The sequence below is a fragment of the Schistocerca americana genome, chromosome 4 (assembly GCF_021461395.2).
Source record: "Schistocerca americana isolate TAMUIC-IGC-003095 chromosome 4, iqSchAmer2.1, whole genome shotgun sequence".
NCBI classification, from domain to species: domain Eukaryota; kingdom Metazoa; phylum Arthropoda; class Insecta; order Orthoptera; family Acrididae; genus Schistocerca; species Schistocerca americana.
In genome coordinates this window covers 841,002,196-841,019,966 of record NC_060122.1, presented here as the reverse complement: position 1 = coordinate 841,019,966, position 17,771 = coordinate 841,002,196, and the positions used below count along the sequence as shown (strand labels likewise).

At 39.7% G+C, this 17,771-nt stretch overlaps 1 protein-coding gene across 2 annotated transcripts in view; it reads left to right on the top strand.

Moving 5' to 3' along the window:
- LOC124612410 (nuclear pore complex protein Nup155) overlaps positions 1-17,771 on the top strand; it is a 254,444-nt gene that overhangs the window by 79,852 nt on the left and 156,821 nt on the right. The gene's annotated exons all lie outside the window — the stretch shown is intronic.

Below are 17,771 nucleotides of genomic sequence, written 5' to 3'. Positions count from 1 at the left end.
GAAATCTTATCAAAAAAACTACAGTACATATGTCATACCTAGATGAACTGGCCATATGAAAATCCCCATACAAAATATTTACATACAGAGTATTGAACATACACAAAATATACACAGGTTATATTTTTAATAAGAAATAGGCACCTTTATCATAAGTGGTGATGTTTTTGGATAATTGAAGATTACATTATAAGATATGTATCACTTTGTACAAGTCCTGTCCTGGTAAACAAAATAAATCTTCATGGGTTGCAAAAAGTTAAATTACACTGCCCATTGCAGTTCGTGTTTTTTTACCGAAAATTACTAGCACTTTCACACTTGTAATGAGCTTTTACACTCTTTCTCACCAAGCTGTCCACACCTTCAACAGGTCCAAGTGGCAGTTAGTAAGGAAATGCACTGCAATTAGTTCCTTTGGAGGTGGTTCTCCTCTGCTACAGTACATGAGAAATGTGACAAAATATCCTATTTTAGTATACTTACTTTTTCTTCTAACTTAAATCTAAAAAAAATAAAAAATAAAAAGAAGTTTAATGCGAGTGGCAAATGAGTCATTACTTCATAAATATATATACATTACATAATTCTCATAACATTGCAATAATTAGCACTGAAATTGACTATAGTATGAAGGGTGGTGACTAAAAAAAAATTTTAAATCAAGTACACATCACACTACAAAACATTACTTTAAGTCATAATTGTCTGAAACTGGTTAAACGAGACTTTTTTTTGCTTTCCCATTTTCAAAATAGCAAAAACTCAAGATGTGCATTACCTCTAGTACAAACCCTAGATGTGCAGTGGCATAGATTTACTAATCATTATGTTATGAAAAAAGAGTAGTGTCACAATCACACAACTTAATAACTATTCAAATCAAAATTAAGTAGATGGAAGTTGTACAAAATCATTGCCCCACTTCTCTACTCAAATGATCTCTACTCTCATTCAAACCAGAAAATTAAATCCTCACAAAGTCACAAAATGTTACCAAATGTTACCTGTCAGAATATTCACATCAGTCTAGCACCACAGTTACCATTTAATCAGCAAACGTATTCTTTGTTCTAGTAGTACCAGTATAATTCCTCAGAACACTAAAAGAAGTTTTCAGATAATCTATAGATCTTATGATGCAGCATTATATATGACTTGTGCCTCACTAAATTATTGCTCTTTATGTTAAGCTCTCATTCTTGCCTGCAGTGTCATGATTTTCACAATATACACAGTACCCACTGTTGCCTAGTTCAAAAAAGATCATCAATATAGTCACACCACTTTTTTGATACAGTTACATTTTCATTAATCATGTCTGTCAGCTCCATTATTTTACTTACATTTCTTATCTCCTAACTAATGGGGTGCATTCTCAGAGAGTATACCTATTGCAGAGACAGGCTCCCTAACCATAAAGACCCTAACATTGTTCATTATTTTATTGTTTCCGTATTGCTCCATTATTTAATAAACAAATACCTGCTCTGCTTATCTAAAATACAAAGGGTTTCAGGTCAATAATCTTCTTTAACCCAAAAGTCCTGTTAGTCTTTGCATAGGCCAATTCATAAGAGTTGTCATGGGCAATGCGAACCACTCTGCAAGGTTCATGATACACATGCAAAAATTTCTCTATCTTATCATTTACTTTGCTAGATTTTTCTTTTGTTTTTACCAGGACAAGGTCACTTATTTTGAAACTAGTCAGATAATCTCTTTAGCCAATCTGATCTTTTCATTTTGTGCTACTTCACTTACCTGAGGGAAATCCCCTTCTTCTCTGATGATGATACTGGGTCTCTCGTTGAACATAAGCTCACATGGGGCATATCCTGTTGATTTGTTCCATACGTTGTTAATAATGTTTTCAAAATGTTGAATATGACCTGCCCAAGTAGTGTGTTTCTAACTACAATAAGTCCTGCACAGTCTATTAATCTCCCTCATAACTCTTTCACTCGTGTTCCCATGTGGAAAATATATAGAAATGTTTGTGTTTTATTTTGTGTATTGCCATACAATGTTCAAACCTCTCTGCAACAAATTGTGGACCATTGTATTTGTCTTCTTAATTGGATACAATTTCACATATTTTGAGAATTTGTCTAAGACAATAAAAATATATTTACAACCTCCAGTAGATGCAGGCTATTGTCCAAGAAGGTCAACTGCTATAAACTTTTTAAAAAAGACAGAATGCATTAAGCCTTTAGATGGCACACTAGTTGTCTTTACTCTCTGACATTTATCACACCTTTCTAGTCTCTGCTTAACCCTTCTCCACAAGTTGTTAAATATTACTGTCTCCTGTATCTTAGCTACTATTTTCCTGGTCCCATATTGTCCATAACTTTCATCCAAGTAGTCAATAAATTTATCAACACGTTGGTTGGGAAATCATAACTTCCAGTCCTGATCACTCAAATTTTTCCTCCTAAACAACAAACCTTTATGTGTCACATAGTATTACTAGTTCTTTCTTCAAACTCTGAAATGACTCTTTGCACTCCTCTGTCCAATTCCACACCACATTCTTTTTCAACAAATTACAAAGGTAAGGACGGTTAAATGACTGATCTGATACAAACTTTCAGTAGAAGCCAAACATAGCTTTAAGATGCTTCTTGTTCTTTGTGAGCGGGAAATTCGCAATAGCAGCAAGCTTTTCTAGATCAGGCTGTATATCTTCCTCATTAATCCCGTGATCCAAAAATGAAATTTTCTTCTTTACAAATTCAGATTTACTTAATTTTAGTTTCATACCTGCTCCATACGTGGCTCTCAGTACTTCATTCAGAATCTCACAGTGCTTGAACCATTCTACATTCGGTACTAGGATATCATTTACATAGACGGTTATTTCATAGGTTAATATCTCACCTAGCACCTTATCAATAGCTCTGATAAACACACAGACAAGTTCAGACCAAATGGCACCACACAGTATTGGTAACACTTACCTTCATGTAAAAATGCTGTGCATGGCCTAGATTCCTTGGCCAAACTGATATTCCAGTAGCCACAAGTCACATCAAAAGAAGTCAGAAATTTACATCCATGGAACTTCTGCAAAACTTCATCTATGTTAGTGGGTCTGTGACTCCCTCCTATTACAATTTCATTTAACTTCCTAGCATCCAGAACCAACCTGACACCACCGTTCTTCTTTCTTACAACTGTAAGTGGATTATTATACCTGCTGGCTGACCTTTCAATTATCCCCCATGAGACTGTCTTTTGAATTTCTTCCCTCACCGCATCTTTTTACGTGAATGGAATAATATAAGGTTTTCTTGAAAAATGGTTCATGATCCTTAAAATTTAATTTGCACTCAAAATCTTTTACCAGAACAGGCCTATCTGAAAATGCCTTACAGTTGCTCAGGAGAATACCTTTTGATTCCTCCCTGTGACTACTTGTAATACCTTCAATATCCTCGACTATCTTTATCATCTCCAACCTTACTCTCTCTTCCTCTTCATCCTCAGTAACCTGCTCCATGGTCAAAACTCTCAATGGCAAATCTAACCCATGAAGACTATTTGCAACACATCTGCCAGGAAAGCTTGAAGAGTCACATCTGGTACCTTTATGTGGAAGAGACTGCGAAGAACGTGTGTGAGTTGACAAGTTACATCACAAGAGAAGTAGATTGTTAAGCAGCCTTGCATTTTTACTGAGGTGCTGCGACAAGCAAACCATCCCTATGTTTGCTAAATTTAAACATTGTATAAATGCTGCGGCTGCCATTAGAATTAAACGACAGGCAGGTGCAGCACTTGTGAGAGAAAGGATGCACTGTACGCGTCGGGAATTGTGCTTGGTGTCCAGACAATTACTATCACTCCATCTGAAGATTTCAGCGAACCTTTCAGCGTTATTCTGGAACTGGGTAGACAGTGCCACTTGGGCACTGGCTGACTGGACTGAACAACAAGATAAGGTTCATCAAATGATTAAATACGATCGACTCGAAACCTGACTGCAAGACGACTTGCCAAGAAGTAGTACCATGTTTAATCTCACAGAGGAGACTTTATATGACGCTGCAGTTTTAGTGCTAGAGAAGGATCTGAATTATGCACCTTCACCAGGGACCATTCCCATCCGAGATGTGATTAGTGGAATAGAGCAGGCTGTTTCTAAACTTCCTAAGGATGCTGCCAAAGAGATTAGGCGTGACACATGCCACATCTTGACTCAAGCTTCATTTAAGAGATCCAACTTTAACATCACTTCAGCTGAAAGAAATGCTCTATGAGAATGAGAGAAGACCAAGACATCATCATCTTACTTGCTGACAAAGGAAATGCTACTGTGTTTCTCTCACACACAGAATATAACAGCAAGATATACAAACTGCTCGACGATCCTGCATGTAGTAAATTAAAAAGTGATCCGACGGGTAGGATCCAGAGAGAGACTGTGGAACTCATCAGGAAGAGCTCAATTCCAACGAAAGTTGCTAAGGGTTTGCATCAACAGGCTCCAGTTCCTCTAGACTCTACAGCCTACCCAAGATCCATAAGAATGGGGTGCCTCTCCGTCCCATTGTAAGTAACGTAGGAGCACCCACTTACCTTGTTGCCAAATACCTGACATCACTATTCGGAACTGTAGTAGGTAAGTGCGACAATCACATTCAAAACTCGGAAGATTTAACAGGTCGCCTGAAAACTGCGATTGCAGTAATCGGATCTCTTAGTAAGTTTCGATGTTGTGTCTTTATTTACAAAGGAGTGCTTGCAGGACTCTTTGGAGCTCATTAGCAACACGTTTGAGGAGGAAATAGTAGCATTATTTAAACACATGCTTACTTCAACATACTTCTTATTTCATGACGAATATTTTGAACAAGTGGACAGTGTCGCCATGGGAAGCCCTCTGTCTCATGTGGTGGATAATTATTTTATGGATGACTTTGAAGAAAAAGCACTACAGTCAGCCACTCTCAAACCCTCTTGTTTTCTGTAGTATATAGATGATCCAGTTCTGGTGTGGCCACATGGACTTGATACTCTACCTATGTTTCTTCAGCATCTGAATTCGCACCATCCAAATATAAACTTCACAGTGGAAGTGGAAAAAGATGGTACTTGATCTTTTCTGATGTTTTGGTACGAAGGAAAGCAGTTTTGGTACGAAGGAAAGCAGATGGAACCTTGGGACATAGCATCTATCGTAAGCAAACACATACAGATCTATATCTGCAGGCCACAAGCTGCCATCATCCTGCACAATGCGGTAGTGCATTACGTACATTAGTTCATAGAGCACATGTGGTATTTGATCCCGAAAGCCTGTCGAGTGAAATACAGCATTTGAAGACAGTGTTCCGACAAAACGGTTATTCTGTGAGACAGATCCGTAATGCATTCACTCCCAGGCGAGTTCAGTCTATGGAGCAGAGTGAAGATACGAAGACACCCACCACTTCGGCCTTGATGCTGTATTTTGGTGCCATGTCGTCAAGAATTGGAAGAGTCCTCGGAAGATATGGAATTAAGTGTGTTTTTCAACCATCTCCAAAACTGAGAAACATGTTGGATTCGGTTAAGGATGACCTTGGCCTGAGGAAATGTGGTGTGTACAAGATTGCTTGTCAGTGTAGGACAGCGTATATAGGCCAGACACGCCATACAGTACAAGAACGCTGCAATGAATATCAGCGTCATACGTGCCTTTGTCAACCAGAAAAGTCTGCAATTGCGGAACACCGTCCGAATACAGGACATTGTATAATTTATGAAAAGACAGAAGTTTTATACCCGGCATCATCTTTCTGGGATTGCGTCATTAAGGAACCAATACATATCTGTACAGCCGATAATCTCATCAATGAGGATATGGGATTTCAACGGAGAATAGCCTGGAACCCTGCATTGGCTGCTATTAAATCGACGCGAAAATCAAGATTCTTCGATAACAGGCCCGTCATAACATTGGTCTAGTACGGCCGTTGGTGAGTAACGTCTGGCCGCACTGTTGGCAAACGCAGCTTACAGCACATGCGCAGGAGAGTCGCTCTGCGATTTGCAGCAGAGGGAGTTTGAATATGGCACCATCTATCTGCAAATCATTACGCATTTCCGCGGCTGTGCATTCATCACATGCGTGTTCTAGAAATGGGGTGTTGATATGCGGATACCGTCATTCATACCTAGCCACCAGCAAGGTTGAACCACCTGAAGATGTCTGACAGTTGCTCTGAGGAAATATTGTGGAATTTGCACAACGTGATACGGCAGCAAACCCGTGAAGACTATTTACAACACATCTGCTGGGAAAGCTTGAAGAGTCACAAATCTAATTCAGTTTCTGTACACTTGTCCATGGACCTTCCAAAAATGATACTTCGTACCTACTTCCGTTGTACTTAAAACTAAACTTACAAATAGCAAAATCAATATTTTACCACCATTTGCACAAGAAATTAGTCCCAGATATTACATCAGTGCTAAGATTTTGAATTTCCAAGAATTTGCACTCCAACAACTGTCCTGCCAATTCCACAGTTAATAGTATCTCTTGTTTCACACTTTTTGAGAACTTACCAGTAGTACCAATAATTTTTATTCCAGAAACATGCATTACTGCTATACCCTCCGTGCTCTTAATAGATTCAAAAAATGCCTGTGAAATAACATTCAAATCACTACCTCTGTCCAGTAAACACTTAACATGTGTGCCTTGTACACTTGCTGTTATTACAGCGTGCCACACTTCATTTTTACTTACTGTAATCTTCTTCATACAACAAATCCTCATTAATCATTTCCCTGGAAAACTATCATCCTGCTTACCAAATTGTTTATCAGACACAGTCAAATGACAGATAGCGTGGTCCTCTTCCTCATTACCTGTCTCAAACTCTTAACTCTTCATTAGGCCTAATATTATCCTTCTTTATTCTCTCTTTACTTACCATTTGGCCATCATTACCAATAATAATTTCAAATACCTTGTCCTCATCACTGCTGGATTCGTCACTGCTGTCATCATTACTACTACTGTCAGGATCAGACCTACCGTCGCTTTCACTGTCCACAAATATATGGCTAATTAGTTGATCCTTGTTTGCAGTATTAGACCACAAAGCAAACCGCCTGACTTCCTTATTTTCTCTTAAAATTTTAACATCCGTTTTGACACTCTGGACATCCTGAGCAACATCAACACACTCTGTTTCATCACTTAATTTTATTTTAGTAAGTTCCTCCTCACCTTTTGTGGTATAAACATTGCTACCCACGCTGTCATTCAACATCTCACTAGAATTACATTCGTCTTACTACTATCAATTTCATTACCCTTACCTGTGATTACCGCGCGTTTAAACACAAGTAGCTCTTCATCACTACCTGCTCGAGTGAGAACCAATATAGGAGCATTATCTAGTTTAAATGGTTTTGCCCAGAATTAGTCATCTCCTCCATTTCTTTTACTTCAATTTCTCTTACCATTTCTGTGCCTATTCTAGCTGTCCTCCATCCAACCATTCCTTGAATCTCTACTATAATTAGTCCTGTTCATGCTATTTACCTGAAAATCTCTCCATGGTTGATTATTGTCATCAAAATTCCTCCTACGATCTTCCACTGAGGGCTTGACCCTCTCCACTTTATCAACATAATTTAAGGGATCATTAATATTACCCCGAGGTGCAGGTACAAGCAATTCTCTAATTTTCTGAGGCAACTTGGTTTCTGAACCCATAATCATTGATTCACTACCTAGCTCCCCAAATCTTTCAGTATGTTTATCAAAAGCTGATAGAAACCTTTCACTGTACCCTTCCTAGACTCAAAGCTCTACCCTCCCCAAAATTCACTTAAAATTCATTGCAGCTTCTCTTTGGACCAATATTCATCTAAAAATGCTTTCTCAAAGCTTTTCCATGAAGTACAACTATAAGCTACTTGAGCTGCCCATCCATAAGCACCCCTCTCCCTCCTTCAAAAAACTCCCACAAATAACATTTTCTCTTTGTCATGCCATGTGTCAGGCAAATCATTAAATTCCCTTATGATATCCAGTGGATGCACTTCCCCATATGGTTCAAAATTATTAAATTTCTTACAACTGACAAATGAGGGACTGCTTGGGACACTACATACTTTATGCTTTAGATTTTGTACTTCTTCCATCTTTTTCTCTATTTCAGCCAATTTTGAATCAACGTTTTTTTTACCTTTACCAGTTTTTCCTCTGCCACTACTCCCCACTTGGTTTCTACCTCCGTTTCAAAATCATTGGTTCTAAAGTTTAACCCCGTTTTCAGCACAAAATTTCCTGGCAGCTTTGACTTCATCTTTACACAGCTTTTCCGAAGCCTCCACCTTCCTACGATAGTCACCACAAAGCTTTTTTCTCTCTTCTCCACATTTACTACTCATCGATGTTAATTTCTCATTAGTGTTATGTACTACTGTCTTTATCTTTTCATTACAATCTTTAGCTACCACTTCAATCTTCGTATTTAATTCTGAAAGGCTAGAGCGAACTACCTTAATTTCCTTTTTAATTTCTTCCTTCAGTTCATCTTTTAAGCTAGTCATGTCAGTTTTAATACTACTTAGTTCTGTTTTCATACTACTAATGTCTTCTTTCATATTACTTTCTATCCTATTCATATATTTTCCGTCCTATTTATATTACATTCCATATTACTCATTAACCTTAACAAGTTCTAAAATTTTCGTCTGTCGTACACTTTTTCCCTTGTTGACTTTCGCTACTAGATTCCTCTTCCTTAACTTTAACGACCGCATCTACTTCATTACTGTTTTTGTCCATTTCGCTCTTTACAATAGGACTTTCGTCCCCATCCTACAAAGTTACATTCATGTTTGATTTAGAATTGTCAATGTCTACAGAATCTGTCGCACTTGCGTCGTCCTGTTCATTTAACAACTTAACCTCTACAGCTTTGTCCTCTGTCACACAGTCCTGCTCATTAAGGACACTCATTGTGTATCACTTACTACAAAACAGCTTTTGCTATGAAATTACCTTATTCACTCTTCTTCTTCTTCATCATCTTCTTCTTCTGCTGCTGCTGCTGTTGTGGTTGTCCTCTTGATTCATTGTCTGCTGCACGTTGTAATTCTCTTGGTGAGGCATCTTGTTCACCTCTGGTCAGCTGTGTCCACCTGCGTGCTCATTGGCTGCTCCTGTGCTCAGTGGCTACTTCCTTAGAACCCGCTCACTGATTGGCTGCTTCACCTTCTTCATTATGGAACCCCATTGCTGATTTGCGATTGCACCACTGCACTCTATACCGCTCTTGATTTAACTTTTCAAAGTTCACGAGTCCTTGTTTTATTGTGGTTAAGGACAATATCCTCACCTGGAAGGGCACTACATGTGGTGGTCCCACCTGCCTTTATTCTTTGTTCATTGATTGTCCTTAGTGTTGAGGTACTGCATTGCTACACTGGCTGAAAAATAGGGGTTGTGGATTCCGACACTGACTACTGTAAATTATGTAGCCATCAGGTGCACAGTTGTGTATCATGGTACTTTAATTTCACTGTCCACAACCCCCCAATAACACACAGTTATATGGCCAGTGCACTGTTATTTAACCTTCGATAAGCCTTATTAATAGTGAGCAGGCGAAACTCCACATACTGCTACAGTAGTTTCTTGTTGAACATCTACGAGCAGTAAAACCTAACCACAAAGTTCACAGTTCTTGAAGAATAATCAGGTACGTATGGATCAGACACTGTCACTGTTTTTACACACAGCCTAATTGTTTAACACTTATTCCACAGTTAATTTGAAGCATTGTTTTTGTTCTAACCAGCACAGCTTACTCGTCAGGAACTCTGCCGTGGGTTGACCAAAAATCAGGCCCCTATATATCATCAAAATAATCGGTACCGAATCTACACATTGTTGGAAGTTAAATTTACAGAAATTACAATTAAAACTTAACTCATTAAATTAACTGACTACATCGAAAAATTCCGTCTTTCTAACAGTTTCTTTTACTGTAAGGGTTAAGCCGAATTATTTGTTTAAATCATGAAATTAACAAATATACATACGCAAACAATATTTTGGACAAAACTTAATTACTTTGGAAGTAATTGAAGACTAGTTTTGCCAACATGTTCTCGAATAGAGCCAAATAGATCCTTTAAGACTCCTATTGTTTAGCCTCCCAAACGTTTCCAATTATTACAGAATTTATATTTGTTTATACGTCAACAATAGAATTTAAGTTATGAAACAATCACAGATTGTGTCCTATAACAAAAGATACTAACTAGGAATAGTCAAAATAAATTAGAAAATCAATTACGTACATAAAACTAAACACAAAATTATATCTTGTGTTATATGCTTTAAAACTGAGGGGGCAGTCTTTCTCTTTTATGAAAATGCAGATTATATTCACGTATGCTAATGGTAAATATTGAAAAGTAACAAAACGAATTTAAGGAGGCAGATGGGAAAACAAGAGGGGAATTAAAAATATCCCAGCTTTCTTCGTCACACCCAGGGAAGTGTCATAGGAGTGCTATTATTGTCTGTATACATAAATTATCTAGCAGACAGGGTGAGCAGCAATGTGCAGTTGTTTGCCGTTGATGCTGGGGCACAGGGAAGGTGTCGAAGATGAGTGACTGACTTCAGGACGAACAAGATGACTTACGCATAATTCCTAGTTAATTACGTGAATGCAGCTCCATCCTGGGTTCAGAAGCGTGGGACAGTGGCTGGTAGAGGAAATCTATTAATACTTACCAGCAGCCATTATTTTGAAGTTGTTTTATAAGACAGCCAGTTTTGACATTCCATTCATGTGTTATCTTCAGGTCTGTCACATGGATGACACCAAGTACCACTTGTGCATGTATAAGACAATGCATCAATATCTGTACCTGGCCCCGTAGGTATTCAAACCTCCTGATGTGTGAAGAGCAGTAGTAAACTACTGCACAGCAGGTGAAGTCACCACACTAGGGCAAATCTTGTGTTTATTGGCAATGTAGCTAGGTGCCAGGTTTTTAGGAAACGCCAGTGACATATAAATAAGTCTGAATTCAGGGCAGGGGTCACTTCGCATGACCAGAAACCAGCAGCACCACCACCACAACAACACCAGAGCTACACCGGACAGTGAGACAAGTGGGCACCCACAGCCGTAGTTCCGAAACCGCACTGTGCCTTACACCAGCACTGAGGCGTTTACAGGAGAGTGTGCTACAGCCCCACCAACCTGCCATTTGCACCTCATGCTGCTGCTGCTGCTGCTTCTGCTGCGTTAATAGTGGGACTTGATGTCACAGCACCATGCGGTGTGAGACTCCTGGCAGAGGGCAGCAAGTCAAGTTGTACCACCCACACAGCCATTTTCAAGTACCACAAACAGAGTGAGGGGCCACCGGGCCTCCACAACACCAATGAAAATACCGCGCTGCTTACATCAGTGGCTGTGGTCTCTAAACGCTGCCAGCTGATCAGACCTTCAGTCAACATGTAGAACCCAGCTCAACAGCCAGGGCAGAAGCTGCCACCTGCTTAGGGCACCAGCCAGGAACAACAGGGAGAGACATGTCACCCAACTGCATTATGTATTGAAGTCAATAAGTGATTCTTTACTGTTGACAGTGTTTCCACTGGGATTCTCAACTCCTACACCCTTCAGTAATGTTCTTCCAATAGTTTACACTTTTTATGTCCATAGTCACACTTTTTCCACTCTTTGTGAAATGAATGATTGACATTTTTAAAATGATGCGACAAGCCATTTGATGCACTGAAATTTTCAACAACAATCTTTGGAGTGATACCATGAACCTTCTCTTGCGGTATGTTTTTGCTTACAGGAATACTGGTATTTCTCTTTCCTTGAAAATGTTTTAAAAGAATATTTTCCACATCATTGGATGTTTTATGAAGGTTCTTCCTTTTGGATCCAGAGGAACAGCTAACTCAACATTTAGGACTGCATCTTTGATTTTTTAGCTTGCTACACAATGAAGATGGCACCAAATCATGCTTCGTTGCCATGTTGGAAAGTCTTAAGATAGTATTGTGTTATATATTGGAGTTGCTTAATTGTGAACTTCCTACATTTATAGGCCATAACTCCACAAAAGTAAAAGTGATAAATTTGATGACAAACAGCTATGCTTCTCATCTCGGAATTCATATTCTTTGACTGTGACATCAAATCACTTGACCAAGGTCACGTTGATCCTTTTCTGATTTGATAAACATGTGTTTTGTTATCGCTACAAGGGAATTAAAGTTTTTGAGCAAAAAAACTGTGATCTGGGTATGTGCCAACCGAAAGAATTATTACAATTTACTGCAGTTGTCATGAAGTAAATAATATGTGAAACTTATTTAAGTCATAAACCCACTTCGACGTGTTAGGAATGGTATAAAAAATTGATTTTAATTTGCAGAATGTTCTGTGTTTTAAAAGTGAACTTTTTCTTAAAGGAGTGCTCATTAAAAGCGATGAGGAATAATCATGTTCTTATGAGAGCTTTTCTGGGACCGATGCAGAATACCTTCCGGAAAAATTAATTGTACATCTGGCAGGCAGTCAACATTGTGGCAGTGGTATGAGTGAAGCTATTCTGTTACTATAAATGCCTTAGTCAGGAATTTAAAGTGATAAAAAGTCATTGGCAGATCATCACATCATATTTTTATTAAGTTAGAACTGATAATGTGGTTATATTCTTTTATCAATCACTGGTGGGACAATTTTTTAAAGAAGATATGTAACGATGAAAGCAAAAGCTGTGACTGCTGTACAATATGAAGAGAATAGTTGGGGTTTCTGTTGTGCAGCATAACAAATTATAAGTATTTGAGCTAACTGTATGCATATTGCCTATCTAAACAGCTTTCAGGTTACTAATGTGTCATCTACCCTTAATGCTATTTGCTCCTGTTCCTTTCTGGTTCTTCCAGTCTCCTCTTTCACTGTATCCCATATTGTTTTTATTTTGTTCCCTGACATTGCTATCTTCTTCTCGTAGTTCATTTCTTTAGATGTATGAATTACTTTTTTAACATTTTACAGTATTTCTTGTATTTAGCTAAATCATCAGCATTGGAGCCATTCTTGGTCGACCGATACATTTTCCTTTTTGTCTTGCAGGAAATCTTTATTCCTTGTGTAATCCATGGTTTTGTTATAGGCTTCTGGTTAATTTGAGTAACTTTTAGAGGAAAACATTTTTCAAACATGGTACTGACATTGTTCATGAATGTTTTATGTTTTTCATTCATGTCATGAGCACTATAAACATCTTTCCAGTTAATATCTTTTAGCAGTTTTCTAAAACACTCAATTTTTGGTTGATTGACTACTCTCCTGTACTCAGATTTAGCAGTCTTGATAATCTGCTTAGAATTTACATCTAAAACAAGGAGCTGCATGTCATGATCTGATAATCCATTTATTACAGGTTTTATGATCTGATTTTGTTCCTTTAATTTGTCTATAAAAATGTTATCAATATATAAACTGCATGTCAAATAATTTTTGACGTAACTGTTTGTAAGCTGTAATGACTGGGGTACCCTTCACCCCACCCTGTAACATTCAGATTAGGCCACATGAGCAGTCAATACCATTCACTTCTTTCGCAGACTATGGTCACTATATGTCACCATAAGTCGTATCAGGACACACATTTGGGACACAAACGCTGCTGGCCAGTCAAATTGCTAAAGCGTGAAGATGGCGTCCAAAAAATGACAAATAAGCAGGAAATGTACTACATGCTTGAAATGCAAATGATTAGCATTTCAGTGCAACTGCACAAAGTAGGTGGGAGTAATGCCATATACATTCTATACATCAGTACCTCTGTCATACTGGACCTAGCAACCACCAGCAATACCTTGATTTCAACAGCTGCCATTCATTCGGTACCAAGAAGTATCTTACATACAACATAGCCACTCCCTGTTGTCACCTCTGGAGTGACAAGCAGGCCCTCTCTAAATACACTAAGTCTCACTGAGGGCTTCACACAACAAAATTGCCCTCCCAACATTGTATAGAAACACATCTCCCATGCCTCTCCAGTCACCTACACCTTCTATATACTCACTGTCTGGCCACAGAGAAAGGGATAGTACCTACCATATCTTTTTTTAATACCAACGTCAGTTTACTTCCTGTTGTATCTGCACCTCTAAACCTACAAACTCACCCCTGTCATTGTGTGGCTGCTCGACGCCAATGTGAGTACAGTGTTTGAATTTAGTTCTTTTCGCCTTCATCCTACCCTTTTGAATGTTACATTTTTAGGTCCGTTTGGTTACTAGTCCCTCAACTTTTTTTCTCGTCCTTCCCAAGATGCAGTGACTAAGAGCCTTTACACTGACTGGCCCGATCATTTGTTATATACGACCATGTACATTAAGTGAATCAGTTTTGTTAGTCTGTTGTTGGTCCCCCCCCCCCCCCACCCCCCACCCCCCCCCGCCCAGAATGAGAAGGTAAGACTCTTTCCTCCTCATCATGTCCGGTAAGTCTTCATTGACTGGGGGTTCTGGACGACTTTTCCCAAATATAACCCTTGCCCAAACCTCTCCAGTCATTTTCTTTCACCCCCTTTTCCTTCCCCTTCAGCCAGGAGGAGGAGGAGGAGGAGGAGGAGGAGGAGGAGGAGCCACTGGCTTCGAAAGCACACATACTTGAAACCTTTTATATGTGTGTTCTCTGCTGCCACATGGTGAGCAGATTTTTATCTGTCCAATTACATAAGCAAATGTATTTATTATTTATGTCTTCCATTTTATTCTTACATGAATGTTCCCTTGTGTTATGTATTTTTTTATTCTGTGTGTAAATTGTATTTGTGTACTTCGTATGGAATCAAACTTCGTCACACTTGTAAGTACCGCAATTGTCTTAGTGAGTACACGTGCGACGCGCGCGCGCCACACACACACACACACACACACACACACACACACACACACACAACACGACCACCAACTCCAGCGTCACGGGCCAGAATACAGCATCACGTGAGATGCAAGCAGCACTATGTAGGGGGTGGGGAAGGGGAAGAGTAAGAGGAAAGGATAGTAGTGTGCAGTGAGGGAGAGACAAATACTGTCTAGTGGAGTGTGCAGGGGCTAGACTGCCAACAGGTGTAGCGTCAGGAGGTTGGTAGGCGGTGGGGGAAAAAGGAACAAAAAAGGAGAGGAGTGAGGAAAGACGGGTAGATGCAATGGCAGAAGGCTGCAAATAAACAAGGTGGGAGATGATAATGGGGAGGATGATAGACGGGGGGGGGGGGGGGGGGTGTAAATGTTGGGTGGAGGGTGTGTCTGCACAGTTCATAAAAGCTGGTGGTGGCAGGAAGGATCCAGACGGCTCGGGTAATGAAGCAGTCATTGAAATCAAGTGTGTTGTGTTCAGCTGCATGTTGTGCCACAGGGTCTACTTTGCTCTTGGCCACAGTGTGGCTGCGGCCATTCATCTTGGTGCACATTTGTTTGGTAGTCATATTGATATAAAAAGCTCTGCAATGATTGCAGCACAGTTGGTAAATGACATGGCTGCTTTCACAGGTGGCCTGGTCCCTGATGGGGTAGGATAAATCTGTGATAGGACTGGAATAGAAAGTACTGGGTGGGTAGATGGATTAGGCAGGGTTTGCGCTTGGGTAGGAGTGGGTAGTTGATTACTTATCATTGTGGCCTGAAATAGGGACATAATAACAGAGATAGTTCCCACCCCTGCAAAAGTGGTGTTCCGTCGTCCACCCAACCTACACAACATCCTAGTCCATCCTTACGCCACTCCCGAACCCAACCCCTTGTCACAAGGATCATATTCCTGTGGAAGATGCAGGTGCAAACCCTGCCCAATCCATCCATCCACCCAGCACTTCCTATTCCAGTCCTGTCACCAATTTATCCTACCCCATCAGGGATTGGGCACCTGTGAAAGCAGCCATGTCATTTACCAGCTTTGCTGCAATCATTACACATCTTTTTATATTGGTATGACTACCAACCAGCTGTTCACCAGGATGAAGGGCCACCACCAAACTGGCCAAGAGCAAAGTAGACCACCCTGTGGCACAACATGCAGCTGAACATAACACACTTGATTTCAATGGCTGCTTCACTATTTGAGCCATCTGGATCCTTACCTCCACCACCAGTTTTTCTGAACTGTCCAGATGGGAGTTATCCTTATAACACTTTGTCCGCTCTCGTAATTATCCTGACCTCAACCTGCGGTAACATACTATCCCCACACCCTCCACCCAACATTTCCACCCCACCTGTCCTATCATCTCCTCCCCATTCTCGTCTCCCACCTTGCTTATTTGCAGCCGTCTGCCAACGCATTTGCCCGTCCTCCCCACTCCTCTCCTTTTTTGTTCCTTTTTCCCCCCACCCCCTGCCCCACAACCTCCTGATGCCACACCTGTTAGCAATCTAGTCTCTGTGCACGCCACTAGACAGCATTCGTCTCTCTCCCCACCCATACACCACTGTCTTTCCCCTTTCTCTTCCTCTTCCCCACCCTGTCCACATTGCTGCTTGCATCCCACATGTCGTTGCACTCCGGCTCGAGATGCTGGAGTTGGCAGTCGTGTATGCATGAGGTGTGCTTGCATGTGTGTGTGTGTGTGTGTGTGTGTGTGTGTGTGTGTGTGTGTGTGTGTCCTCTTTACTAACGAAGACTGTGCCGGAGAGCTGTATGTGAGTGACTTTTAATCATGCGTGTCTGCAACTTGAGGTGTCTACTTAACCATAAGTAGCAAATAAGTACATTGTTGATATTCCTACCTGGAGTTTCCATCATTTAACTTTTTGTGCAGTTGCTTTGTAGTGTATGAAATTAAAAGAAATTGGCATATTTACTGTCATGTTAAAGTTGATACATGTCATACATTTTGTATGTCATGAGGGTGTGAAGATTAAATCATATGACACAGAAATTTATTGCGTTATGAATAAAACAGATCAATAAAGATTATGGAAAATTGTTTGTACATTGAATTCATGGTATCTAACGAGCTTTCACATTGGAGTGTTACTGTGTGTTAATTTGCTTACTAAATGTTATTTTGTGTTTCTTATGCAGGCCATTGTTTTTCCAGTAGCTCTAAAATTGAAGTTTGTATTATGGAGGACACTCACCTAGGGTATTCCATGCAGCAGTGTTAGCTGCACTGCTGTGGTGGTGTAATGGCTAGCATTCCTGCATAGTAAGGCACGAGACCTGGGTTCAAGTCCCTACTGTGGCACAAATTCTAATCCATTTCTTCAGCATCCATCATTATGGCAGATAAAGATTAGACTTAAATGTCTCAAGAGATTTAATTATATCAGATCTATAATTCTACATTCATTTTAACATTTGAGTATAGTAAAACTAGTTAACTGTGATGTAATAGGACAAAATTCAGCAATTATTCCCAAGTAGTCAAGAAAACAAACCAACATTGTTTTGTCATCAATTCTCACTTGCTTTGGTCTTGATAGTGAAGCAATCTTCCTGTTCTTTGCTTTGTGATTTTTACTTACAGGTGCCACTATTGATTTCTCCTGGGTGTGTGTTAGTGGGCATAGAATGCATGTAGAATATGTCTCTCACCTATGTGTTAATGGTCTGAACACACGAAATCAATTTAGTGTACATTCAAAGGACTGGATTCGGAACTCAACTCTTGACCAGCAACTTGTTGAGGGTATTTGTGAATATACATTGATCCATGTTCATTCTTTTTCTCCATTTTCTCATTCT